We start from the raw sequence: 27,018 nt of genomic DNA, 5'->3' as shown, positions 1-27,018 counted from the left end.
TAGAGAAAAAGCAGCAAATGGACCCCACGCCCTGCAGAAGAAGCGTTAATTAAAATTAGAGCAGAACTAAATGAAATCGAGACCAAAAGAACTGAGGAACAGATCAACAGAACCAGGAGTTGGTTCTTTGAAGGAATTAATAAGATAGATAAACCATTAGCCAGCCTTATTAAAAAGAAGAGAAAGAAGACTCAAATTAATAAAATCATGAATGAGAAAAGAGAGGTCACTACCAACACCAAGGAAATACAAACGATTTTAAAAACATATTATGAACAGCTCTACGCCAGTAAATTGAGCAATCTAGGAGAAATGGACACATTCCTGGAAAGCCACAAACTACCAAAACTGGAGCAGGAAGAAATAGAAAATCTGAACAGGCCAATAACCAGGGAGGAAATTGAAGCAGTCAACAAAAACCTCCCAAGACACAAGAGTCCAGGGCCAGATGGTTTCCCAGGGGAATTCTATCAAACGTTGAAAGAAGAAATCATACCTATTCTACTAAAGCTTTTTGGAAAGATAGAAGGAGATGGAGTACTTCCAAATTCGTTCTATGAGGCCAGCATCACCTTAATTCCGAAACCAGACAAAGACCCCACCAAAAAGGAGAATTACAGACCAATATCCCTGATGAACGTGGATGCAAAAATTCTCAACAAGATACTAGCCAATAGTTCATTAAGAAAATTATTCACCATGACCAAGTAGGATTTATCCCCGCGACACAAGGCTGGTTCAACAGTTGTAAAACAAACAATGTGATTCATCATATCAGCAAGAGAAAAACCAAGAACCATATGATCCTCTCATTAGATGCAGAGAAAGCATTTGACAAAATACAGCGTCCATTCCTGATCAAAACACTTCAGAGGGTTGGGATAGAGGGAACTTTCCTCGACATCTTAAAAGCCATCTACGAAAAGCCCACAGCAAATATCATTCTCAATGGGGAACCACTGGGAACCTTTCCCCTAACATCAGCAACAAGACAGGGATGTCCACTCTCACCACTGCTATTGAACATAGTACTGGAAGTCCTCGCCTCAGCAATCAGACAACAAAAAGACATTAAAGGCATACAAATTGGCAAAGAAGAAGTCAAACTATCCCTCTTCGCCGATGACATGATACTCTACATAGAAAACCCAAAAGCCTCCACCCCAAGATTGCTAGAACTCAAACAGGAATTTGGTAGTGTGGCAGGATACAAAATCAATGCCCAGAAATCAATGGCATTTCTATCCACTAACAATGAGACTGAAGAAAGAGAAATTAAGGAGTCAATCCCATTTACAATTGCACCCAAAAGCATGAGATACCTAGGAATTAACCTAACCAAAGAGGTAAAGGATCTATACTCTCAAAACTATAGAACACATCTGAAAGAAATTGAGTAAGGCACAAAGAGATGAAAAATAGTCCATGCTCATGGATTGGCAGAATTAATATTGTCAAAATGTCAATGTTACCCAGGGCAATTTACACGTTTAATGCAATCCCTATCAAAATACCATGGACTTTCTTCAGAGAGTTAGAACAAATTATTTTAAGATTTGTGTGGAATCAGAAAAGACCCCAAATAGCCAGGAGAATTGTAAAAAAGAATACCATAGCTGGGGGCATCACAATTCCAGATTTCAGGTTGGACTACAAAGCTGTGGTCATCAAGACAGTGTGGTAGTGGCACAGAAACAGACACATAGATCAATGGAACAGAATAGACAATCCAGAAGTGGACCCTGAACTTTATGGTCAACTAATATTCGATAAAGGAGGGAAGACTATCCATTGGAAGAAAGACAGTCTCTTCAATAAATGGGGCTGGGAAAATTGGACAACCACATGCAGAAGAATGAAACTAGACCACTCTCTTTCACCGTACACAAAGGTAAACTCAAAATGGATGAGAGATCTAAATGTGAGACAAGAGTCCATCAAAATCCTAGAGAACACAGGCAACACCCTTTTTGAAGTCGGCCACAGTAACTTCTTGCAAGATGTATCCATGAAGGCAAAGGACACAAAAGCAAAAATGAACTATTGGGACTTCATCAAGATAAGAAGCTTTTGCACAGCAAAGGATACAGTCAACAAAACTAAAAGACAACCTACAGAATGGGAGAAAATATTTGCAAATGATGTATCAGATAAAGGGCTAGTTTCCAAGATCTATAAAAAACTTATTAAGCTCCACAGCAAAGAAACAAACAATCCAATCATGAAACGGGTAAAAGACATGAACAGAAATCTCACCTAGGAAGACATAGACATGGCAATCATGCAGATGAGAACGTGCTCTGTATCATTTGCCATCAGGGAAAGATAAATCAAAACCACAATGAGATACCACCTCACACCAGTGAGAATGGGGAAAATTAACAAAGCAGGAAACCACAAATGTTGGAGAGGATGTGGAGAAAGGGGGACCCTCCTGCACTGTTGGTGGGAATGTGAAATGGTGCAGCCACTCTGGAAAACTGTGTGGAGGTTCCTCAAAGAGTTAAAAATAGATCTGCCCTACGACCCAGCAATTGCACTGCTGGGATTTACCCCAAAGATACAGATGCAATGAAACGCTGGGACACCTGCACCCCGATGTTTCTAGCAGCAATGTCCACAATAGCCAAACTGTGGAAGGAGCCTCAGTGTCCCTCAAAAGATGAATGGATAAAGAAGATGTGGTTTATGTATATATACAATGGAATATTCCTCAGTCATTAGAAACGACAAATACCCACCATTTGCTTCAACGTGGATGGAATTGGAGTGTATTATGCTGAGTGCAGTAGGTTAATCGGAGAAGGACAAACAGTGTATGTTCTCATTCATTTGGGGAATATGAATAATAGTGAAAGGGAATATAAAGGAAGGGAGAAGAAATGTCCGGGAAATATCAGGAAGGGAGACAGAACATAAAGACTCCTAACTCTGGGAAACGAACTAGGGGTGGTGGAAGGGGAGGAGGGCGGGGGGTGGAGGGAAATGGGTGACGGGCACTGAGGGGGGCACTTGATGGGATGAGAACTGGGTGTTATTGTGTATGATGGTAAATTGAACACCAATAAAAATTAATTTATTAAAAAAAGAAATGGATTTCATAAAGTTTTGCCTATGTTTTATACAGTTTAATAAGATATTATACAGAGGTTACAACCCAATATCTACTGGAAACAAAATTTTAAAAGAGAGGTAAATTTTAATGAATTGGGTTACTTTGAAAACTATTGTAGTTTTAAAGATGTAACTATTAGTATCACAATATTAGCTGTAAAAATAGGCCAAAAGTTAGAACTATAGCCCACTGATGATAATTACTTCAAATCTGTACCCAAAGTACACCAGAAAGTATCACTCTATGTTATTTTTGTTAGAGAACTCTGGTCTCTCTATATTTTATCAACTCTGAATTCTTCTTAGAAGTCTTTCATATTAATGGTTAGATCCAAGATTTATAAACAAAATGTGACTTATAGCTATGCCATATGAAAAAGAGCACCCCTTTGTGGTCTTTTTGCATTACAGGCTTGTCTTGTACACTTTTTGATTGAAAATTGCCTCAAGATATTTGGAGTAGACATCACTTCTCTCTTGGGAGAGAATTCAATGAGTTGTGATAACAATGAGAAGGCTGCAGGTACTGTGAATAATTTAATTGGCTTTAGCCAGAAGCAGACAGCAAGGTTGCCATTGGTCTGGCAGATACTTACCCCTGTTCTGGAGCCCATGGCATCCCCAGGGCAATGATTCTCAGCTGCTCCTTCTTCCGAAGGCTGGCTCACAGGTCAAGGGAGGTTTCACACTGTTGGAGACCAATAAAAGCATAGACTTCAAGAGGTTTCTAGCAGTATTAGGAGATAGCATGGAATGATACCATTTTGGGGAATATTTTCAAACACAATTTTAAATGGATCCCACATATATATTATATTATATATGTAGTTAAGCATATAATACATAATTATGAATTTCTATTTGTAATATATAAATGTGCTCTGGTTGAAACCCGAGCATGAGGCTTTTATTCCTCCTCCCTCCTCTTTTTGCTCAGTGGCTCTTGAGGCACCACAGGATTCCAGTGCTCTTTAAAATGAGTTGAAGTGAGACAGAACATAAAGACTCCTAACCCTGGGAAACGCACTAGGGGTGGTGGAAGGGGAGGAGGGTGGGGGGTGGGGGTGAATGGGTGACGGGCACTGTGGGGGGCACTTGACAGGATGAGCACTGGGTGTTATTCTGTATGTTGGTAAATTGAACACCAATAAAAAATAAATTTACTATAAAAAAAATAAAATGAGTTGAGGACTCCTAACTCTGGGAAATGCACTAGGGGTGGTGGAAGGGGAGGAGGGCAGGGGGTGCGGGTGACTGGGTGGCAGGCACTGAGGGGGGCACTTGACGGGATGAGCACTGGGTGTTATTCTTTATGTTGGCAAATTGAACACCAATAAAAAATAAATGTATTATTAAAAAGGAAAGAAAAAAATGAGTTGAAAAGAATCAGCATCATTGAGAGAAAAGGACTTGACTTGATGTCAAACCACCTCTCCAGAATACAAACTCCAGTGCCCCCCATTTATCAGCTATATGACCTTTGGCCTATACCTCAAGCTTGCTATCAGTTTATTCATCCCTAAAATTTGGATGAAAATAATGTCTAAATCTTAGAAATGTTCTAGAGATTAAATAAGATAATGGATGTAAAATACATTTCTAATAAAGCAGTTAATAGAACTAGGAGAAGTTCCCCTGAGACTAGTGTATTATTGGAGTCTAGCTAATCGCAGCTAACTGGCAACACCCAATTTTGTAAAACAGAGTTTAGATTCAGAACCTAGAGACATATATCATCAACCCTCCATAGTTTTGACATGTCTTCATTTTTTTTCTATAGTGTAATTCATGTCTTAATGAATTAAGATGAATCTAGTGTCAGGTCTGATAGTATTCTGATATAAGACACAGGTTTGTTTGTTTTTTCATCAGTAACAGAAAAATCACCTGTTGAATCCAAGCCAGTGGGAGTGATAGTGATTTCCAAAAAGGCACACCTGCAGAATGATACCAAGTCCCCATCTGGCATGGGACCATCCACCTACATGTCTACAGTTTATTAAGTCACTGAAGACTGGAATCTCCATAATGACACTTGACACTTCCTTTTTCTTTATTTTTCCAATGAATGAAAAATGAACCCCTTCCAAGACCCAGCTATTTCCATTTAAAGTTTTTTTCCTGGGTCCCATATATTCATATTGAGGATATTTCCCCACAAAATATCTCCTCTATCTTCAATGCCTACCATATCTATCATATTACATACTTTTGTATTGTGTTGTGTTGTATATTTTTATGTGGATAATAAAAATCATTCCATAACTCAGTAAGTTAGACAACCATTTCATTTGGTTATGATTCATATAACACTTCAGTGGAGGCTCATCTGAGCAGGTCTGGTCTCAGCTGAGGTCACTTGTGCACTTGCAGTTAGCCTGCAGCTCATCTGGAGTTAACCTAGGTGTCTGTCTATTGGTGCTGGCTCTCAATTGGTCCCCATGTCTTCCATAAGGTAGCTTCTCCTCCTTTCATAGGGTGGAGGAAGAGTTCCCAGAAGCAAGAGAGACTTCTCAAGAGTTAATGTGGGAGAGGATGTGCAAAGATGGTGGTTCACAAGACAAGGAGGCATTATTTCTTGAGACCACACATCATAAAACTCATGGCAGCACCACTACTACACATATCCTCTTCTTCACTGGCTTTTAATCCTCAGTTCTGAACTCTAGCATTTCCTAAAGGGTATTCCAAGTACGGTAGGAAAAATATTTGAAATAATAACTCATTTTTACCTCAGGTATTCCTTCCTCATCCTTCTTCCTGTCTTAAGCTGCCTTAAGAGGCAACTAAATCTCCTCCTCATGGAATAGAAGCAAGAGGGGAATAGGAGGAAAAGGGAGTTCTTTGTTGCTTATGAGTTTTACAGATTTAGCTTTCTAGGAAACAAAAATGATTCATGGCATAGAGTCGAAGATTTAGGTGGCAATCTCATGGGAAAAGCCCAAAACCACTAGGTAGGTACATGGGATATCTGCACCTTTTCCTGCATGGAAACCAACAGGAAGCAGAAATTCCTCACAGAATAGCGAGCTGACATGTCTAAGAGAGATGGGGCCCTCTATGTCCACGCAGTTTCTTATACCTCAATATGGACAGATCAGATAGTAAAAGTATTTCCATCATTCCCAGAATAGTATGGAAGAAATAGAAAGCCACTGAGATGGAGAGATGCCTCAGCAACAGGAGTACCGACCAATTTCCTAGTACCAGACAATCAAACTAGACATCAAGTGAGCTACTTAGAACTACAGAACTGTACATTTCTGACATATCCCAGTGTATAGACTGAGATTGGTATCAGAGCATATAGAATATATGATCCATGCATTGTTTTCCCTTTCCCTGAAAGGATTCCCTTGTCAAATAGTTTTGGGAAATTCATATTTTCCTTTTGGAAGTCAAATGCCGCAGTTTTTCCCCATATTTATTTGTCATTATTTGACCCTTTTGAAGTGACCCCGTTAATTAAGGAGCCTTGAAACATTAATAAACATTTCTCTAAATTTATTTTAAGTCATAGTTTAACATTCCACTCCCTGCTAAGAAGCCATCAATGGATTTCAATAAATCTTTGGTTTTTTTTTCCTCTTTTCGTGAAAAAAAAAAAAAATGTCGTCTTTAAGATCCTCCACAATGCAGCCTGCTCTAGTAATTAGTATTGTCTTCACTCTTTCCCAGTGCAGATCCTTTACTTAACTGGTTCAGACATTTCCTTGGCTCTTGAACAAATCACACTCACTTTTCTACTATAATTCGCACCTCTTCTTGGACTCTGCATTGCCACACACAAAGTAGGCTAGCCATTTGGGCTCTCCACTCCGAGAAATTTCACAAAGCCTTTCGGATATCAATTTAATTGTTCTTTATAAAACATGAGCACTTGACCCTACTAGACATTGGCTGATATGCTGCTTTGACCATCAGGAATTATGCTGATGTGCTCATACATTATCCAGAAAATCCAAACTCCTGTGGTAAACAACTGTATCTTGTGTTAGTTTTATACTACTTTTAAAGCCTGGCTAAATGTCTACTCAAAAAAATGTACAGATGAATATGTTCACTTTCCTACGAGTATAGAGATTTTATAGATACTGGTAAAAACTGCAAGTTTTAAAACAAGAGGTAGAACACAGCACATGAAATTTTAGGGGGTGACAATAAGACATAGGTTTGAGTAATTGTTTTAGATATGACTTCACAGGCTGATTCACATGTGCTTGGATATACTATTTTCATTCATTATACCAAAAAAAGTGATATTGGTGTGATATATTTGGGAATGATTGCAAGTTTGTATGAAATTTCTTTTAAATATCAACAATCCAGAATAAAAGGGGCAAAAAACATAGCTGGGCAATGCAGCTATGAGTTTTTAAACCAAAGAAGATATTGAAGAAAGAAAGAAAGAAAGAAAGAAAGAAAGAAAGAAAGAAAGAAAGAAAGAAAGAAAGAAAGAAAGAAAGAAAGAAATTGAAGAGGATATAGAAATACAAGGAGGCATAGAAAAGCTGAAACTGAACTAATTTGTCAACTGTGACTCAGAGAAGAGATTTCTCACATAGGGAAATAGTTAGTAAGTGTTAGTTTTTCCCTCAGGATACTCAAGCATAATATCTCTGAGAACAGCAATTCATTTCCTATTTTTGAGGAAAAGATCCTGAGAACTCTGATAAACTGCAAAAGGATCTAATTGCGTAATCTAGAATGAATGACAGGCAATTAGGTGTTCCCATATTGGCCTTTACCATACCTGGGAGTAAGATGTGTGTAATCATTAGTTAATACGCACTTAGTGATACAGTTAAGGTTAAACATTTCTAAAAGTAAAATAAAGGTACTTAGAATGACTATCTTACTTTATTCCAGAAAGAAAGTTACTCTGAGGCTACCAATATAAGGAAACTAATTCTCATAGCTGGTCTGGATCAATTACCATGATGAATAAAATTATATATATATATATATATATATATATATATATATATATATATATATCACTCAATTTTTATTTATATGAGCAACATGTAAGAATTTGGTGAATGAAATATATCTTAGTACAAGAAACCAACTTTTTTTTTCAGAGAGCACTGAACAATGCCTTTTATATTTTTCTGTAATTCTTTCTATGCTAGTCAAATGGGCCAATACATACTCTGAAGATTTATAGTGGATGGTGACTATTTTCCAGTTTTGTTTTGTTTTACTCACCCATTGCATAACTGGTGCTATGAACAAATTAGTTTCTTCATAGTCTTGGGCCTCAATGTCAGTATTAATTTAGTTGGCTTGCTCTTTTAAAGAATGAAGTCATTCCTTTGTCAAATAAAAGAAACAAGTAGAAAAACCAAATTGCCAAAGGAAAATTGTAATTTCTTAAAGTGGATAAAGAGAAACTGCTTTATTAGAATGGAAGGTTTTCCAAAATGTAAAAGTATAAAACTAGCTGGGAAACAAAACAAAACAAAACAACACCATCCTCAGGATAATAATTATCTCTGGGCAAGGAAAGAGTAGGATTAGGAGAAAGGGGAAAGAAAGAAACTCCAAGCACACATACATCAATTTAAATTCTTGGAAGATTTCAAAATGCTTACACTTCACCATGTGCTTCATACTAATGAAGAACATGTTGTAGGTAACTTGATCATATAAATATCTACCACATACCCATGCACACACAAACGCACACATTGAATTGTATATGTAAACATACAAAACACTGTTTAATGAATAAGTAAATAAACGACAGAAATTTTAAGATTTTCTATTTATTCATAAGAGACCGATAGAGAGGCAGAGACACAGACAGGGGGAGAAGCAGGCTCCTCACAGGCAGCCAGATGCGGGACTCGATCCCCAGACCAGGATCACATCCTGAGCCAAAGGCAGGCAGATGTTCAATCAGTGAGTCACCCAGAGGTCCCTAAAAAACAGAATTTCTGATCATTCAGCAATTTTGTCTGTGATTCCTCTGTATTGATGATCTGGTTCACTCAGTCCAAGTGGCTGAACAGTAGTATTCCATTATATGATGATACATTTATGTGTGGGCACATCTAGTCAAACTTTCTAGAGGCTTACCTAGTTTATTAGCTTTCAAAGAAATTGATTTTTAAAATCATCTCCATAAATGTTTTTCCTAGGCTCTTTGTGTTTTGTTTTTATAATTCTGTTGCTTCAACTTTCTTACTCTTTTGATTTCTTCATCTATCTGCTTGGATTAAATGCTAGCTCATTGTAGTAAATATATTGAAGACTATTCATAACTTCTAAGTATGGCTTTAGCTATACCTCACAAATTTATTTTTCATATTTTAGTTTGTTGGTAATACCATTACAGTTTATGATTTTCCTTGTGAAGTGTTTTTTAACCTAGTCATTATTTAAGCTTTTGTGTTTTTTTTCAGATTTTTCTAACCTGTAGGATTTTAATTATTAGTTGTAATAGTTAATTTCTAATTAAACTGCATTGTAATCAGATAATACGGTTTGAATAACTATGACTCTTTGTGATTGAGAGTATACAGTTAATTTTATAAATATTTAAAATGTTGCATGCATGCTTTAGGAGAATGTGTATTTTCTGTTGTATTCTCTTTTGAGTGCAAGGATATGTAAACTCACAATTATGTCAAACATGTTACTCAAATTCTCTATATATTCTCCAAATGTGTAGCTTCTGAGAGAGGTGTTAAATTTTGCCATTATGCTTCTATGAGCTTTTCCCTTTTATTTTGTAATTCTGAGTTTTGGTAGCTGTTGGCTTTTGGTATTTTATAGTTTAAGTCTATATTATTAGGCACATACAAATTTATAATTTCTAGAGCCTTTTCATGAATTATAGCTTATATGCTTTATTCACATTAATGCTTTGACTTCATATTCTACTTTTTAAAAAATTTTATTTATTTATTTATGACAGAGAGAGAGAGAGAGAGAGAGAGAGAGAGAGGCAGAGACACAGGAGGAGGGAGAAGCAGGCTCCAAGCTGGGAGCCTGACACGGGACTCGATCCTAGGACTCCAGAATCGCGCCCTGGGCCAAAGGCAGGCGCTAAACTGCTGAGCCACCCAGGGATTCCCCTTCATATTCTACTTTGACAGATATTGTTGCACTAGCAATTTTTTTTTTTTTTGCTTCATATATGCTTAGTCTATTTCTTTTTTTTTTCTTCCTTTTTATATTTTCTGTTTTAGGTTGTTTGTGTAGCAGTGTCCCCTGTAAGCAGCATATAATTGATTTTTTTTTATATCCACACTGACAATTTCTGATATTTATTAAAGCGATTTAATCTATTACATTTACTGTCATTATAGTGTATTTCGAGTTATACTGACACACCATATTTTGCATTTTTGTTTCATCAAAGATTTCTTCTGGTTCCTTTTATCTTCCTTAAGTAAGATTTGTTAGACTCATAAATCTTATTTTAGTATCCTCTGTGTCAATTTTTATTTATATTAAAATTTCTCAGCTATTAGGTCTTTGACCACTTTGTTCCAATATTCCTCTAGTATCTTTTACGAGAATCCACTAAAATTTTAAGAAACAATGATTCTCAAAGAGCACTCGATATGAACAACTTTTTCACTTTTTCTCTTCATACTGCATCCAGGGTAAAATTCTCAGTTCTTTTTTCCAGTTTATTAATTCCTTAACCTTGGTCATTCTAGAGATTATTCTTTTACTTTCATATTTTTTTTCTTTTTTTGACACCTATATATTTTCTGAGATTACTAATCAGATCTTTTTCCTCTTCATACAATTTATATTTTTTCAATAAAGATCATTTCAGGGGCACCTGGGTAGCTCAGTCGGGTGAGTATACAATTCTGGATTTCGGGTCAGGTCATGAGATGGAGCCCCACATGGGGTTCCTCACTGGGTGGGGAGTCTGCTTGGGATACCTTGTCTATCTCTCTCCTTCCCTGCTCTCTCTCGCTCCCTCTTAATTAAATAAAAATCTTTAAAAAGATCATTTCATTCATTTTCCCCTTTGATTTTGGTAGCAAGAAGTAGGGTCCTACTATGACAAATACCTAAAACTGTCAAAGCAGCTTTAGAACTGGATAAGGGGTAATAAGGCTGTAGGAGTTTGGAGGGCCATGCTGGGAAAAGCCCACATTGCTGTGAAGGTACTATTGGTAGAAGTAATAGATGCTGAAGGTAATTCTGGTAAGAGTTCAGAAATAAAAGCAAGAACTTCAGAGAGAGACTCTATCTTCTTAGAGAATACATAACTAATCAGAAACAGATTGTTCGAAACATGGATGTTGAAGATCTTTCTGTGAGATCTCAGAATGGAAATAAGGAACATGTTATTGGAAACCATAAAAAAGGAGAACCTTGTCATAAAATGGCTGAAACTTGGCTTAACGAGTGTTCTAGTATTTTGTGGAAGTTTGAACTTGGAAACAATAAAATCAGATATTTATCTGAGTAGATTGCTCAGGAAAGTTTTAAAGGAGCTTGTGTCCTCCTGACTGCTTATACTAAAATGCAAGAAGAGAGAAATGAGTTGAAGAAGGTATAAAGCAAAAAGAAGTCAGGACTCAAAGATGTGGAAAATTCTCAAGTTTCCGAATTTCTCAGTTTGTCATCTCTGCTCTAGCACTTGTACTCATGCTCTTGCTGCCCCTAGACAGTTCCCTTCTTGTCCTCTTCCCATCCAAGTCTGACCTATAGAGTCAGCTTCCCAACAGTCTGTCTTGATTTGTTCAGTCATGTTGGCATTTTCTCTTGTGAATTTCTGTAGCCTTATAATCATTTTCCTGTGATTTTTGTGACATGTAGTCTTTAATGCCCATTTCTTTTTTTAATTTAACATTTTCTGAAATTGAAATTTCAATGTTACTCTTTTGTCTATGTATATATGTATATCTTTTCAGCAATTCTAGGGCTAGCCTCAAATGCTTTTTATGGATAACACACATGTAATCCACGGGTTCTAGAATATGAGGAAATAGAAAATGTGAGTTCTGAATGGTTCTCAGATGGTTCTCCATGGCACCTACAAGAGCAGGGCTAGAGCAGTGTGAAATTTAAGCAAACCAGTGGAGCCTTGCCCTGGTCACTCCTACAGCCTTGAACAAGCAGCTCAACTCTTTTTTTTTGATACTTTTTGCTCTATTATTTTATTTATGGATCTGAGCAAAAAGTTTTGTGAACCCAAAAATATTGTTATAAATGTGTAGTATGTTTTAGCTTTGTCTCTCTTAGGAGAACACAGGCTTCTGCACCCAAAGAGACTGGCACAGTTATGTCTAGATAATTGGGTCAGCTTATTCTTGATTGGATTGTGTGCAAACATGCAGACTACATCCATAGTGATCAACCTCTTAATTTTTTCAAACAACTCTGTGCCAATCTCCTAAATGTTAGTTCCCTTCTAACATTTTCTTTAAAAAAAAAAAAAAGTGTCTCAGGCCTCCCAGAATGAACACGAATTTTATAGCATTAGTATTTCTTTACAGACCACAAATTTTAGATTTCTTTCCAAAGCACATGAATGGATTTTAAGAAAATCTGTAAATGGCTATAATTTAAGAGGAAAGTATTATCCTTAAGAGAAGATTAGAATTTGGAGGGAAAAACAACCACAACTTTTATCTAGAAACGTGTTACTTCTCCCTCTGCCCCTTTTCTTGCATGCTCTCAATCAATCAATCAATCAAATCATTATTTCAAAAGAGGAAATGGGCTCACACAATTGTGGAGTCTGGCAAGTCTCAAATCTATAGGGCAAGCTTGCAGGCTAGAAATTCAGGTAAGAATTGATGTTATAGTCTTGATCCCAAATTGCACAGGCAAATGAGAAATTCAGGCAAGGTTTCTATGGCACAGTCTTGAGGCTGAATTCCTTCTAAGGAAACTGGTCTTTGCTCTAATGGCCTTCAAGTGTTTGGATGATGCCTACCCACACTACGGAATGTAATCTGCCTAACTCAAAGCCTACTAATTTAAATGTTATTCACATCTAAAAAATATATTCACAGTAATGTCTACACTAGTTCTTGAACAAATTATTGGGCACCATAGCATAACCACCATAGCATAACCACAATAACATATAAAATTAACCATCACTGTGTGTCATTACCTATTAGGCTCTGTTTTCTTCTTTCCCTCACTCTGCTCTACTTAGTTTTACCTTACTCGACTAAATAAAATGCAGTATGATTTGAGCCTTGTAAGGGTCTCCAATCTGCTACAGACCTAAAATCTCTGAACTAATCAGGAGTTCAAAGAGCTCTCTCTAGCCACAAAGACCAAATTCCCAACAGCTTTGTGTATCAGAGGTTTTCCTGCATAGTAGGTTTGGTGGAAGAGACAATGAGTGAAAGCAGCAAATGTATATGTGGCAGGCTGATCTCAAAATGTTAATACACATTTGCCACTGAATTCACATCATGGATGGTGTATCATTTGTGTCATTATTGCTAGCAGTAAATTTTCATGAAGTCTTTAAAACTGTACCTGATACATATTTCAAGACTGATGGAGTGTGGCTAGGTAAGAGTGGATCTGAGCTGCTCTTTCATTCTGTATTTGGAATCTCAGCAGTCATCCTCTGGATTACTCTATTAGGTATCCTACTAAGATTTCTGCAGTATGATCTCATTTAATTCTCATAGCAACCCGATGAAGCAGGTGCTTTTTTTTTAATAATAAATTTATTTTTTATTGGTGTTCAATTTGCCAACATACAGAATAACACCCAGTGCTCATCCTATCAAGTGCCCCCCTCAGTGCCCACTACCCAGTCGCCCCCACCCCACCCCCCTCCCCTTCCACCACCCCTAGTTCATTTCCTAGAGTTAGGAGTCTTCCATGTTCTGTCTCCCTTTCTGATATTTCCTACCCATTTCTTCTCCCGTCCCCTCTATTCCCTTTCACTATTATTTATATTCCCCAAATGAATGAGACAATATAATGTTTGTCCTTCTCTGATTGATTTACTTCACTCAGCATAATACCCTCCAGTTCCATCCATGTTGAAGCAAATGGTGGGTATTTGTCATTTCTAATGCCTGAGTAATATTCCATTGTATACATAAACCACATCTTCTTTATCCCTTCATCTTTCAATGGACACCGAGGCTCCTTCCACAGTTTGGCTATTGTGGACATTGCTGCTAGAAACATCGGGGTGCAGGTGTCCCAGCGTTTCATTGCATCTGTATCTTTGGGGTAAATCCCCAGCAGTGCAATTGCTGGGTCGTAGGGCAGGTCTATTTTTAACTCTTTCAGGAACCTCCACACAGTTTTCCAGAGTGGCTGCACCAGTTCACATTCCCACCAACAGTGTAAGAGGGTTCCCTTTTCTCCATATCCTCTCCAAAATTTGTGGTTTCCTGCCTTGTTAATTTTCCCCATTCTCACTGGTGTGAGGTGGTATCTCATTGTGGTTTTGATTTGTATTTCCCTGATGGCAAGTGATGCAGAGCATTTTCTCATGTGCATGTTGGCCATGTCTATGTCTTCCTCTGTGAGATTTCTGTTCATGTCTTTTGCCCGTTTCATGATTGGATTGTTTGTTTCTTTGCTGTGGAGTTTAATAAGTTCTTTATAGATCTTGGAAACTGGCCCTTTATCTGATATGTCATTTGCAAATATCTTCTCCCATTCTGTAGGTTGTCTTTTAGTTTTGTTGACTGTATCCTTCTCTGGAAGCAGGTGCTTTTATCACCATCCTGATTTTATAAATGACAACAGTGAGGCTTCAGAAGTGTAACTAGTCTATCCAGTGTCATGTAGGTAGTAAATTATGAGGAAGGATTAAAACTACGTAATGGGATTCCAGACCTCATGCTCTTGACATTACATAATGTTTTCCAATATACACATGTAATCAAATATTTAAAATTGTAAGAGAAGAAATCAAAGAAGCAATTTAAAGACACTTGCAGACCAATGAAAATGAAAACACAGTGGTCCAAAAACTTTGCAATCCAGCAGAAACCTTTCTAAGAGGGAAGTTTAGAGCAATCCAGCCCTACCTCAAGAAGCAAGAAAAATATCAAATAAACAACCTAAACTTACACCTACAGAGGCTAGAAAAAGAAGAACAAATAAAACCCCAAACTAGCAAAAGAAAGAAAATAATAAAGCATAGAGCAGAAATAAATGAAATAGAAACTAAGAAAACAATAGAACAGATCAATGAAACCAGGAGCTGGTTCTTTAAGAAGATCAACCAGCCTGTACCAGGGCCCCAGCAGCCTCTGCCTCCTGCCCTGCATGCCGCCCTCCCTGGCCGACCCTGTCAGCCACTGTTGGGCAGATGCAGCCCTGCAGAGGGTCCCCAGCTTGGCCTTGTCCCACTGCCGGCCCTCCCGGGGAGCTGTCCTTGGGGCTAAGGGCCTGCAGGGGCCACATGCGGCTCCATGCCCCCAGGTGGGTGGGCACCCGGTGCTGCTGCCCCTCAGCAGCCCGTTGGGGGAAAAGAGGCTGTAACCCGTTGATAGTCCTTTTTGGCTACTCCTTTTGGCCGTCCAGCCAAGGAAGGACTATCAGGCTCTGGGAAGGCATCGTGCACTTGGTGAAGACCGCAGGTGGGCGCCTGCTCAGCCCCTGCTGGACGTGCCCCCCAACTCACCGCTTCCCCTCTGTGGGGCAATTCCCGGAGGCTGCTCTGGAGAGAAGGGGCCCTGCCGGTCCATCCTAGATGAAGAGGCGTTCTGAGAGCCTCAGATATCCTTCACACGCTCTGGACATCAAGACCACATCCAATCCTGGGCATGGAGAGGTCGGTGACTCCGTTCTTCAAACAATGGGACTGCATGGCCTCTAACTCTTCTGACTTGGCTTTTGCCCTGGAAGAAAGACAACAGTTGAATATACACGGATTGTTGCCCTCTTGCTGCATCAGTCAGGATATCCAGGTTCTAAGAATCATTAAAAATTTTGAGCGTGGCCAGGCGGGGCAAGATGGCGGAAGAGTAGGGTCCCCAAGGCACCTGTCCCCACCAACTTACCTAGATAACTTTCAAATCATCCTGAAAACCTACGAATTCAGTCTGAGATTTAAAAAGAGAACAGCTGGAATGCTACAGTGAGAAGAGTTGGCACTTCTATCAAGGTAGGAAGATGGAAACAAAAAATAAAGAAAACAGCAGCCAAGCGGGAGGGGCCCCGTGAGGAGCCAGGCTTAGGCCACGCAGCAAGTGCCCCCAAGACAGGAAAGCACAGGCCCGGAGAAGCGGGAGCTTTACCAAACTTTCCAGATGGAAAGGCGCTGGGAGGGAGCTCGGGCAGGATCCCAAGAGGGGTGGTGATGCCTTCAGGCTCCCAGGTGCAGTAATGGAGGAAGTGCACCCTGGGGGAGAGCGAGCCACACACCCCAGGTAGAGCTCCCTAAAGGCCTGGAGCATGCGTCCACTATGGCCCTGGAGCAGTTCAGGTGGCGGTGATGCACGGAGGTGGCTGCGAGCCCAGGAGCTGGATTCCAACGGTTAGGACCCCAGAGCCCAGGGCACGGGGGACACAGCCCAAGATCCGGCACCCCCCAGGACAGGCAGAGGCTGGGAGGACACAGGAGAGCAAGGACGCTCCTGCTGCCGCCCCCAGCTGTACAGATTGGTGCCCCTGCCCAGGGAGCATCCAGGTCCCTGTGGACTGGGAGCTCCCGGTATTACTGCGGGACTTGACTCTAGGGCTGGAGAGCTGGCCGCTGCCACTGTTGTTCCTACTGGTGTCACCTTTTACCCCGGACTGAGCAGGCGCCTCACAGGATAAACAGCTCCCATGGAGCAATGCACCTGGCAGGGGGCTGGGCATCTCCACCAGGTGCACACACCTGAGAATCAGCACAGCAGGCCCAGCAGGCCCCTCCCCCAGGTGAAGAACAGCTAGAAGGACAGGGGGAAATAAAGTTATTGACCAAGCAGCACTAGAAAGTTCAAGAGCAGTCGAGGGATTTACAGTGTATAGAATCAGAGGACACTCCCCCTTGATTTTTGTTTTCCGTTTGTTCCCCCCCCCCGCTTTTATTCTTTTCTTTTTTTTCTCTCCTTTTCTCCTTTTTCCAGTACAACTTGTTTTTGGCCACGATGCACTGAGCAAAATGACTAGAAGGAAAAACTCACCTCTAAAGAAAGAATCAGAGACAGTCCTCTCACCCACAGAGTTATAAAATTTGGATTACAATTCAATATCAGAAAGCCAGTTCACAAGCACAATTATAAAGCTACTGGTGGCTCTAGAAAAAAGCATAAAGGATTCAAGAGACTTCATGACTGCAGAATTTAGATCTAATCAGGCCGAAATTAAAAATCAATTAAATGAGGTGCAATCCAAACTGGAGGTCATAACAATGAGGTTTAATGAGGTAGAAGAGTGAGTGACTGACACTGGAGAAAAGCTGATGGCAAGGAATGAAACTGAGGAGAAAAAGAGAAAAACAATTAAAAGCTCATAGGATAGGTTAAGGGAAAGGGAAACAAATGACAGGCTCAGAAGGAAAAATATACGTTTAATTGGGGTTCCCAAGGGCGCTGAAAAGGACAGAGGTCCAGAATGTGTATTTGAACAAATCATAGCTGAGAACTTCCCTAACTTGGGAAGGGAACAGGCATTCAGATCCAGGAGATAGAGAGATCCCCTCCCCCCTCTAAAGTCAATAAAAAACCACTCAACCTCGACCTTTAATAGTGAAACTTGCAAATTCCAAAGAAAAAGAGATCCTTAAGGAAGCAAGAAACAAGAAATCCTTAACTTTTATGGGGAGAAGCATTAGGATAACAGCAGACCTCTCCACAGAGACCTGGCAGGCCAGAAAGGGCTGGCAGGGTATATTCAGGGTCCTAAATGAGAAGAACATGCAGCCAAGAATACTTTATCCAGCAAGGCTCTCATTCAGAATAGAAGGAGAAATAAAGAGCTTCCAAGGTAAGCAGGAACAAAAAGAATATGTAACCACCAAACCAGCTCTCCAAGACACCTACAGCCTGAAAATAAAAGGTTGGAGAACCATGTACCATTCAAATGGTCCTCAAAAGAAAGCAGGGGTAGCCATCCTTATATTAGATAAAGCTTATCCCAAAGACTGTAGTAAGAGATGAAGAGGGACACTATATCGTACTTAAAAGATCTATCCAAAAAAATAAAAAATAAAAAAATAAAAAGGATCTATCCAACAAGAGGACCTAACGATCATGAATATTTTTGCCCCAAATGTGGGAGCTGCTAAGTATATCAGTCAATTAATAAACAAAGTGAAGTCATACTTAGATAATAATACACTTATACTTGGTGACTTCAATGTAGTGCTTTCTACAATCGACAGATATTCTAAGCACAACATCTCCAAAGAAACAAGAGCTTTAAATGATACACTGGACCAGATGGATTTCATAGATATTTACAGAACTTTACATCCAAATGCAACTGAATACACATTCTTCTCAAGTGCACATGGAACTTTCTCCAGAATAGATGACGTATTGGGTCACAAATCAGGTCTTAACTGGTACCAAAAGATTGGGATCGTCCCCTGCATATTTTCAGACCATAATGCTTTAAAATCAGAACTAAATCATAAGAAATTTGGAAGGATTTCAAACACCAGGAGTTAAAGGACCAAACTGCAAAAAGATGAAAGGGCCAACCAGGAAATTAGGGCAGAATTAAAAAGATTCATGGAAACTAATGAGAATGAAGATACAACCGTTCAAAATCTTTGGGATGCAGCAAAAGCAGTCCGGAGGGGGAAATACATCGCAATACAAGCATCCATCCAAAAACTGGAAGGAATTCAAAAATGAAAGCCAACCTAGCACCTGAAGGAGCTGGAGAAATAAAACAGCAAATAGATCCTATACACAGCAGAAGAAGGGAGTTAATAAATATTCGAGCAGAACTCAATGAAATCGAGACAAGAAGAACTGTGGAACAGATTAACAAAACCAGGAGTTGGTTCTTTGAAAGAATTAAGATAGATAAACCATTAGCCAGCCTTATTAAAAAGAAGAGAGAAAAGATTCAAATTTAAAAAATCATGAATAATATAGGAGAGATCATGACCAATACCAAGGAAATACAAACAATCTTAAAAACGTATAACGAGCAGCTTTATGCCAATAAAATAGGCAATCTAGAAGAAACGGATGCTTTTCTGGAAAGCCACAAACAACCAAAACTAGAACAGGAAGAAAATGAAAACCTGAACAGACCAATAACCAGGGAGGAAATTGAAGCAGTCATCAAAAACCTCCCAAGACACAAAAGTCCAGGGCCAGATGGCTTCCCTGGGGAATTCTATCTAACGTTTAAAGAAGAAACCATACCTCTTCTACTAAAGCTGTTTGGAAAGATAGAAAGACATGGAGTACTTCCAAACTCCTTCTATGAGGCCAGCATCACCTGAATTCCTAAGCCAGACAGAGACCCCACCAAAAAGGAGAATTATAGACTAGGATCCCTGATGAACACAGATGCAAAAAATCTCAACAAGATACTAGCCAATAGGATGCAACATTACATTAAGAAGATTATTCCCCATGACCAAGTAGGATTTATCCCCGGGATACAAGGCTGGTTCAACACTCGTAAAGCAATCAACGTGATTTATCATATCAGCAAGAGAAAAAACAAGAACCATATGATCCTCTCAATAGATGCAGAGAAAGCATTTGACAAAATACAGCATCCATTCCTGATCAAAACTCTTCAGAGTGTAGGGATAGAGGGAATACTCCTCAGCATCTTAAAAGCCATCTACGAAAAGCCCACAACAAATATCATTCTCAGTGGGGAAGCACTGGGAGCCTTTCCCCTAAGATCAGGAAGAAGACAGGGATGTCCACTCTCACCACTGCTATTCAACATAGTACTAGAAGGCCTAGCCTCAGCAATCAGGCAACAAAAAAGAAATAAAAGGCATTCAAATTGGCAAAGAATTCAAACTCTCCCTCTTCACAGATGGCAGGATACTGTACATAGAAAACCCAAAAGACTCTACCCCAAGAGTGCCAGACATACAGCAATTCAGCAGTGTGGCAGTCAGTGGCATTTCTATACACTAACAATGAGACTGAAGAAAGAGAAATTAAGGAGTCAGTCCCATTTACAATTGCACCCAAAATCATAAGAAAACTAAGACTCCTAACTCTGGGAAACGAACTAGGGGTGGTGGAAGGGGAGGTGGGCAGAGGGTTGGGGTGACTGGGTGACAGGCACTGAGGAGCGCATTTCATGGGATGAGAACTGGGCATTATATTATACGTTGGCAAATCAAACTTCAATAAAAAATGAATGAAAAAAGAAAAATAATTAAAAAAAAGAAACCTAGGAATAAACCTAACCAAAAGGTAAAGGATCTACACCCTAAAAACTACAGAACACTTCTGAAAGAAATTGAGGAAGACACAAAGAGATGGAAAAATATTCCATGCTCATGGATTGGAAGAATTAATATTGTGAAAATGTCAATGTTACCCAGGGCAATTTACACGTTTAATGCAATCCCTATCAAAATACCATGAATTTTCTTGAGAGAGTTGGAATGAATTATTTTAAGATTTGTGTGGAATCCGAAAAGACCCCAATAGCCAGGGGAATACTAAAGAAGAAAATCATAGCTGGGGGCATCACAATGCCAGATTTCAGGTTGTACTACAAAGCTGTGGTCATCAAGACAATGTGGTACTGGCACAAAAACAGACACATAGATCAGTGGAACAGAATAGAGAATCCAGAAGTGGACCCTCAACTTTATGGTCAACTAATATTCGATAAAGGAGGAAAGACTATCCCCTGGAAAAAAGACAGTCTCTTCAATAAATGGTGCTGGGAAAATTGGACATCCACATGCAGAAGAATGAAACTAGACCATTCTCTTACACCATACACACACACACACACACACACACACACACACACAACCTCAAAATTGATGAAAGATCTAAATGTGAGACAAGATTCCATCAAAATCCTAGAGGAGAACACAAGCAACACCCTTTTTGAACTTGGCCACAGCAACTTCTTGCAAGATACATCCATGAAGGCAAGAGAAACTAAGGCAAAAAAGAATTATTGGGACTTCATCAAAATAAGAAGCTTCTGCACAGCAAAAGAAACAGTCAACAAAACTAAAAGACAACCTACAGAATGGGAGAAGATATTTGCAAATGACTTATCAGATAAAGGGCTAGTATCCAAAATCTATAAAGAACTTATTTGAACTCAACAGCAAAGATATAAACTATCCAATCATGAAATGGGCAAAAGACATGAACAGAAATTTCCCAGAGGAAGACATAGGTGTAGCCAACAAGCACTTGAGAATATGCTCCGCATCACTTGCCACCAGGGAAATACAAATCAAAACCACAATGAGATACCACCTAACATCAGTGAGAATGGGGAGAATTAACAAGGCAGGAAACAACAAATGTTGGAGAGAATGTGGAGAAAGGGGAACCCTCTTGCACTGTTTGTGGGAATGTGAACTGGTACAGCCCCTCTGGAAAACTGTAGAGGTTCCTCAAACAGTTAAAAATAGATCTGCCCTATGACCCAGCAATTGAACCCCAATGTTTATAGCAGCAATATCCACAATAGCCAAACTGTGGAAGGAGCCTCGGTGTCCATCGAAAGATGAATGGATAAAGATGTGGTATATGGGGGATCCCTGGGTGGCGCAGCGGCTTAGCGCCTGCCTTTGGCCCAGGGCACGATCCTGGAGACCCGGGATCGAATCCCACATCAGGCTCCCGGTGCATGGAGCCTGCTTCTCCCTCTGCCTGTGTCTCTGCCTCTCTCTCTCTCTCTCTCTCTCTTTCTCTCTCTCTGTGACTATTATAAATAAATTAAAAAAATTTAAAAAAAAGATGTGTTATATGTATACAATGGAATATTACTCAGCCATTAGCAAAGACAAATAGCCCCATTTGCTTCAATGTGGAGGGACCTGGAGGGTATTGTGCTGAGTGAAGTAAGTCAATCGGAATGGGAGAAATATTATATGGTCTCATTCATCCGAGGAATATAAAGATTAGTGAAAGCTAATAAAGGGAAAGGAGAGAAAATGAGTGAAAACATCAGTAAGGGTGACAAAACATGAGAGACATTTAACTCTGTGAAATGGACAAGGGGCAGTGGAAGGGGAAGTGGGCGGGATGTTGGGGTGACTGTGTGATGGGCATTGAGGGGAACTTGGTGGGATGAGGACTGGGTGGTATGCTATATGTTGGAAAATTGAAATCCTATTTAAAAATAAACTAAATTGATAAACATTTAGCCAGACTCATAAAAAGGAGAAAGAGGGGGGATGTCTGGGTGGCTCAGTGGTTGAACATCTGCTTTCAGCTCAGGGTGTGATCCTGGAGTCCCGGGATCGAGTCCTACATTGGGCTCCTTGCATGCAGCCTGCTTCTCCTTCTGCCTGTGTCTCTGCCTCTGTCTCTCTCTGTCATGGATAAATAAATAAGTTCTTAAATATTTCTTTTTAACAAGCATTTAAAGAAGAGTTAATACCTACTCATCTTAAACTACTTGAAAAACAGAAGGAAAGCTCCTATGTATTCTATGAGGCCAGCATCACCCTGATACCAAAACCAGATAAAGACACTACAGAGAGGGAGGGAGGGAGGGAGGGAGAAAGAGAGAGAGAGAGAACTACAGGCCCATGTCTCTGATGAACATAGATGCAAAAATCCTCAACAAAATATTAGCCAACCAAATCCAAAAATACACTAAAAAAATCATTTACCATGATCAAGTGGGATTTATTCTTAGTATTCAAATGTGATTCAATATTCACAAATCAATTAACATCATACATCCCATCAACAAGAGAAGTGTAAAACACCATGATTGCTTCAATGGATGCAGAAAAGCATTTAAAAGTACAACATCCATTCATGATAAAAACTCTCAACAAAATAAGTTTGGAGGGAACATAACTCAACAGAATGAAGACAATATATGAAAAAATAACAGCTAATATCATACTCAATGGTGAAAAAAGTGAGAGCTTTTCCCCAAGATCAAGAGCAAGACAAGGATTTCCACCTGACTACTTTTATTCAGCATAGTACTGGAAGTCCTATCCCCAGCAATAAGAAAAGAAAAAGAAATAAATGGCATCCAAATGGGTAAGGAAGAGGTAAAACTTTCACTATTTGCAGGTGCCATGATACTATATGTAGAAAACCCTCAGGATTCTACCAAAAATTGACTAGACCTGATAAATGAGTTCAGGAAAGTCACAGGATACAAACCAATATACAGAAATCCACTGCATTTCTATACACTAATAATGAAGAAGCAAAAAGAGAAATTAAGAAACAGTTCCATTAACAATTGCGCCAAAAAGAATAAGATACCTAGGAATAAACATAAACAAGGAAGTGAAAGATACTGAAAAACTATAAAACACTGATGAAAAAAATTGAAGACCAAATGAAAAAATATTCCATGTTTATAGATGAGAGAACAAGTATTAATAAAATATCCCATGCTCAAAAAAAATCTACAGATTTGATGGAATCCCTATTAAATACCAGTAGTATTTTTCACAGAACTAAAACAAGTAATTCATAAGCATGTATGGAACCACAAAAGACCCCAAATAGCCAAAGCAATCTGAAAAAGAAAAAAACTGGAGGTATCACAGTCCCAGATTTCAAGATATATTACAAAGCTGTAATAATCAAAACAGTATGGTATTGACAAAAACAGACAATTGATCAATGGTATGGTATTATGGGCATAAAGATCACCTTACAGTATCACTTCTATTTGATATTTAGGGTGAAAATATAGGTGTTCGGTGAAATAGATGAAAACAGACCCTAGGGCAGCCCGGGTGGCTCAGCGGTTTAACGCTGCCTTTAGCCCAGAGCATGATCCTGGAGACCGGGGATGGAGTCCTGCATGGAGCCTGCTTCTCCCTCTGCCTGTGTCTCTGCCTCTATCTCTTTCATTCTGTGTCTCTCATGAATAAATACATATATTCTCTGCTCCTATGAATTCTTTTTTTTTATTCCACATGTAAGTAATATATAGTATTTGTCTTTCTCTGATTTATTTCACTTAGCATAATACCTTCAATTTCATCAACGCTGTCACAATGGGAAGGATTTTCTTTGGTTTTTCTCATGGCTGATTAATAATGCATTATTATATATGGAATATAATGTGTATATATACACAATATACATGCACTACATTTTCTTTTTTCATTTGTCCATTGTTAGACATTTAGGATGTTTCTATGTCTTGGCTACGATAAATAATGCTGTGATAAACATGAGAGTGCAGATATGCTGCTTTCATTTTCTTCAGATAAATGTCCAGAAGTTGATTTCTTGGATGATATGGTAGTTTTATTTTTAATTTTTCAAGAAACATCGACAGTGGGGGTTTTCCATAGTGGCTATACCAATTTACATTTCCACCAATAGCCACAAACATTGCCTTTTCTCCACATCTGTGCCAGCACTTATTATATCTTGTCTTTTTGATAATAGCCATTATAACAGACATGAGATGATATCTCATTGTGGTTTTGATTTGCATTTATCTAATGACTAGTGATGTTGAGCATCTTTTCATGTGGCTTGTTGGCTATCTGTATGTCTTCTTTGGAAAAATATTCAGTTGTCTTGTCTATCTTTAAATCAGATTGTTTTGCTTGTTTTTGTTTTGCTATTGAGTTGTGGGAGTTTCTCATATATTAGGGTTGTTAACCCTTTATCAGATAAATGGTTTCCAAATTTTTTATGGAATTTTTATTGGGAGGCTATTTCAGTTTACCAAATCCACCAATTGTCAATTTATCCTCAGAAAAAAATTACGTTCAATCTTCTGGCTGTATTTTTGGAAACCATTCATACTGTATAATTGCCAGGTAGGAAACAGAGATATAATTCTACTTGTTCACCTTTTAAAGGTACATTCAGGGATGCCTGAATGGTTCAGGGGTTGAGTGTCTGCCTTCGGCTCAGGGCATGATCCCAGAGTCCCAGGATCAAGTCCCACATCGGGGTCCCTGCATGGAGCCTGCTTCTCCCTCTGCCTGTGTCTGTGCCTGCCTCTCTCTCTCTCTCTCTCATGAATAAATAAATAAAATCTTTAAAAATAATAAAATAAAGGTACATTAAACTGTTTGTTTTTTAATATTTTTATTTATCTATTCATTCGGGCTTATCTGAAAGCCCTGGACACTTTGAATTAATGAAAAAATTGAAATGAATATTAAAGTCTCATTACCCTAGATAGTGATTCATGAATTAGGTTTAATAGCCTAAGTATTCTCCCATCTGCTGAGAAATATACCTAGAGAGGATTAACATTAATTCTAATAATTCCAGTTTTAAATGCTGTTTTTCACAAACAACTTATTAAAAGAATTTGCAATACTTCTTTGGAAAAATCCCTAAAGTTTTATATGACTGAAATCTGCTCAGAAATATAAAAACAAAGAAATCATGAAAATAGAAATATCAACAGAATGAAAATGACTTAATAAGAAACTACATAGATCACTGACTATTAAAGGACTTATCTCCCTGTTTGTCGATTATGATAATTCCCAAATTTTCCTTCTGATTTTTTTCTATTAACTAGTTATATCCCTGTTAATTAACAACTGGATCAAAATGTAGACAGAACTGAAAATTTTTTAAATCACAAAATGAGTAAAAGAAGTCCTCAGAGGGGATCTATTAAAGCCATTCAATTTACAAATGAAGAAATTGATGACAGGTGAAGTAAAACATTTATTTAAGGTTGCAGTGACTTGGTGATTTCATCCCCCATTTCAATTCCATTGACTTAGAGCAATTGTTTATTAATTTTAGTTATCATACTATTGAAGGTTTTCAGTGATACATAAATAAGTGGGCAGGGAAACTGATAGGTAGGTAGGTAAATAGATAGGCAGACCACTAAACCCTCCCCCAATTTTAGACATTCCAAGATCACCTAGATTTTGTCAGTTTTCAGTAGCTCTATTTTAAATCAGGCACTCAGTATGCGTACATTATTGAGCATCTGCCATGTACTACTCCTGGGATAATTGTTAGTGGATGTAACGAATAAGAAATCATCCTTGTCCACAGAAAACTGACAGAGCTATTTATTTAGCTCAGTGTAGTAAATAGGTATGAGGAAAGTGAATGGGATTGAATACATAGAGGAAAGTGAATGGGATTAAATATAGAGACCTCAGCCTGCTTGAAGGTAGGAGAAATTAGATCTGAATCTAGTCTTACCCTACTCTCAGTAGGAATTGGTCTATTCAAGGGTTGGCTGAAAGAACATTCCATCTATAGACAGGCAGAGACAAGAAATCAGGTGTTGTGAAATGGATGGGAAAATGTGTCTAGTACAAGCCTATCAGACAATAGGAACTTCAGCCTATTATTGTGGATACGTGCTGATTTTCCCTAACTTTCAGTGACCCTTCTTTATGATGAGAGCAAGAGGTTTGCCACATGTAAATTGTAACAAAAAGGCAACTGACTAACTGCAAATTTAAATACAGATAATCAAACAAGAAAGTGAAGTGACAGAAAAGAGAGTAGGACAGACTTCATAAGGGCAAAAAGGATTCCTGAGAGGAATTTAATCCATGTCTTAGTGTTATACTGTGTATTCCAGGTTCTCTTCCTATATGTATCCATTAAATTTCCAGGAATGTGAGGGACATAATAATTGAAATTACTGTCCAATTATAAAATATGAGTATGTTTTTCCTAAGTCTGTGATCCTGAAAATGCATATGTGAATACCTTCTTCCCAAATTCAATCATATTTAAATATTCTATGAAGAAACTAACACTTAAATAACTATGATAAATTAATTTGTTGGAAGAAGATAATATAATATATATCCTCAATATATATAATGTATATTGAGCTGTGATTAGATTATTATAAAAATTTTCTAGGACT

General features: G+C 38.6%; 1 long non-coding RNA gene across 1 annotated transcript in view; it reads right to left on the bottom strand.

Moving 5' to 3' along the window:
• LOC140598433 (uncharacterized) overlaps positions 1-27,018 on the bottom strand; it is an 89,494-nt gene that overhangs the window by 14,594 nt on the left and 47,882 nt on the right. The window contains exons 4-5 of the long non-coding RNA XR_012000864.1: positions 15,716-15,932; positions 3,711-3,802 (exon numbers count right to left, since the gene is read on the bottom strand). This is a non-coding gene — a long non-coding RNA (uncharacterized lncRNA). The remainder of the gene's footprint in view (positions 1-3,710; positions 3,803-15,715; positions 15,933-27,018) is intronic.

Source organism: Vulpes vulpes, chromosome 4 (assembly GCF_048418805.1).
Source record: "Vulpes vulpes isolate BD-2025 chromosome 4, VulVul3, whole genome shotgun sequence".
In the NCBI taxonomy this organism is placed as follows: Eukaryota; Metazoa; Chordata; class Mammalia; order Carnivora; family Canidae; genus Vulpes; species Vulpes vulpes.
The sequence above is the reverse complement of the archived record's forward strand: the minus strand, read 5'-3'. Positions and strand labels throughout refer to the sequence as shown.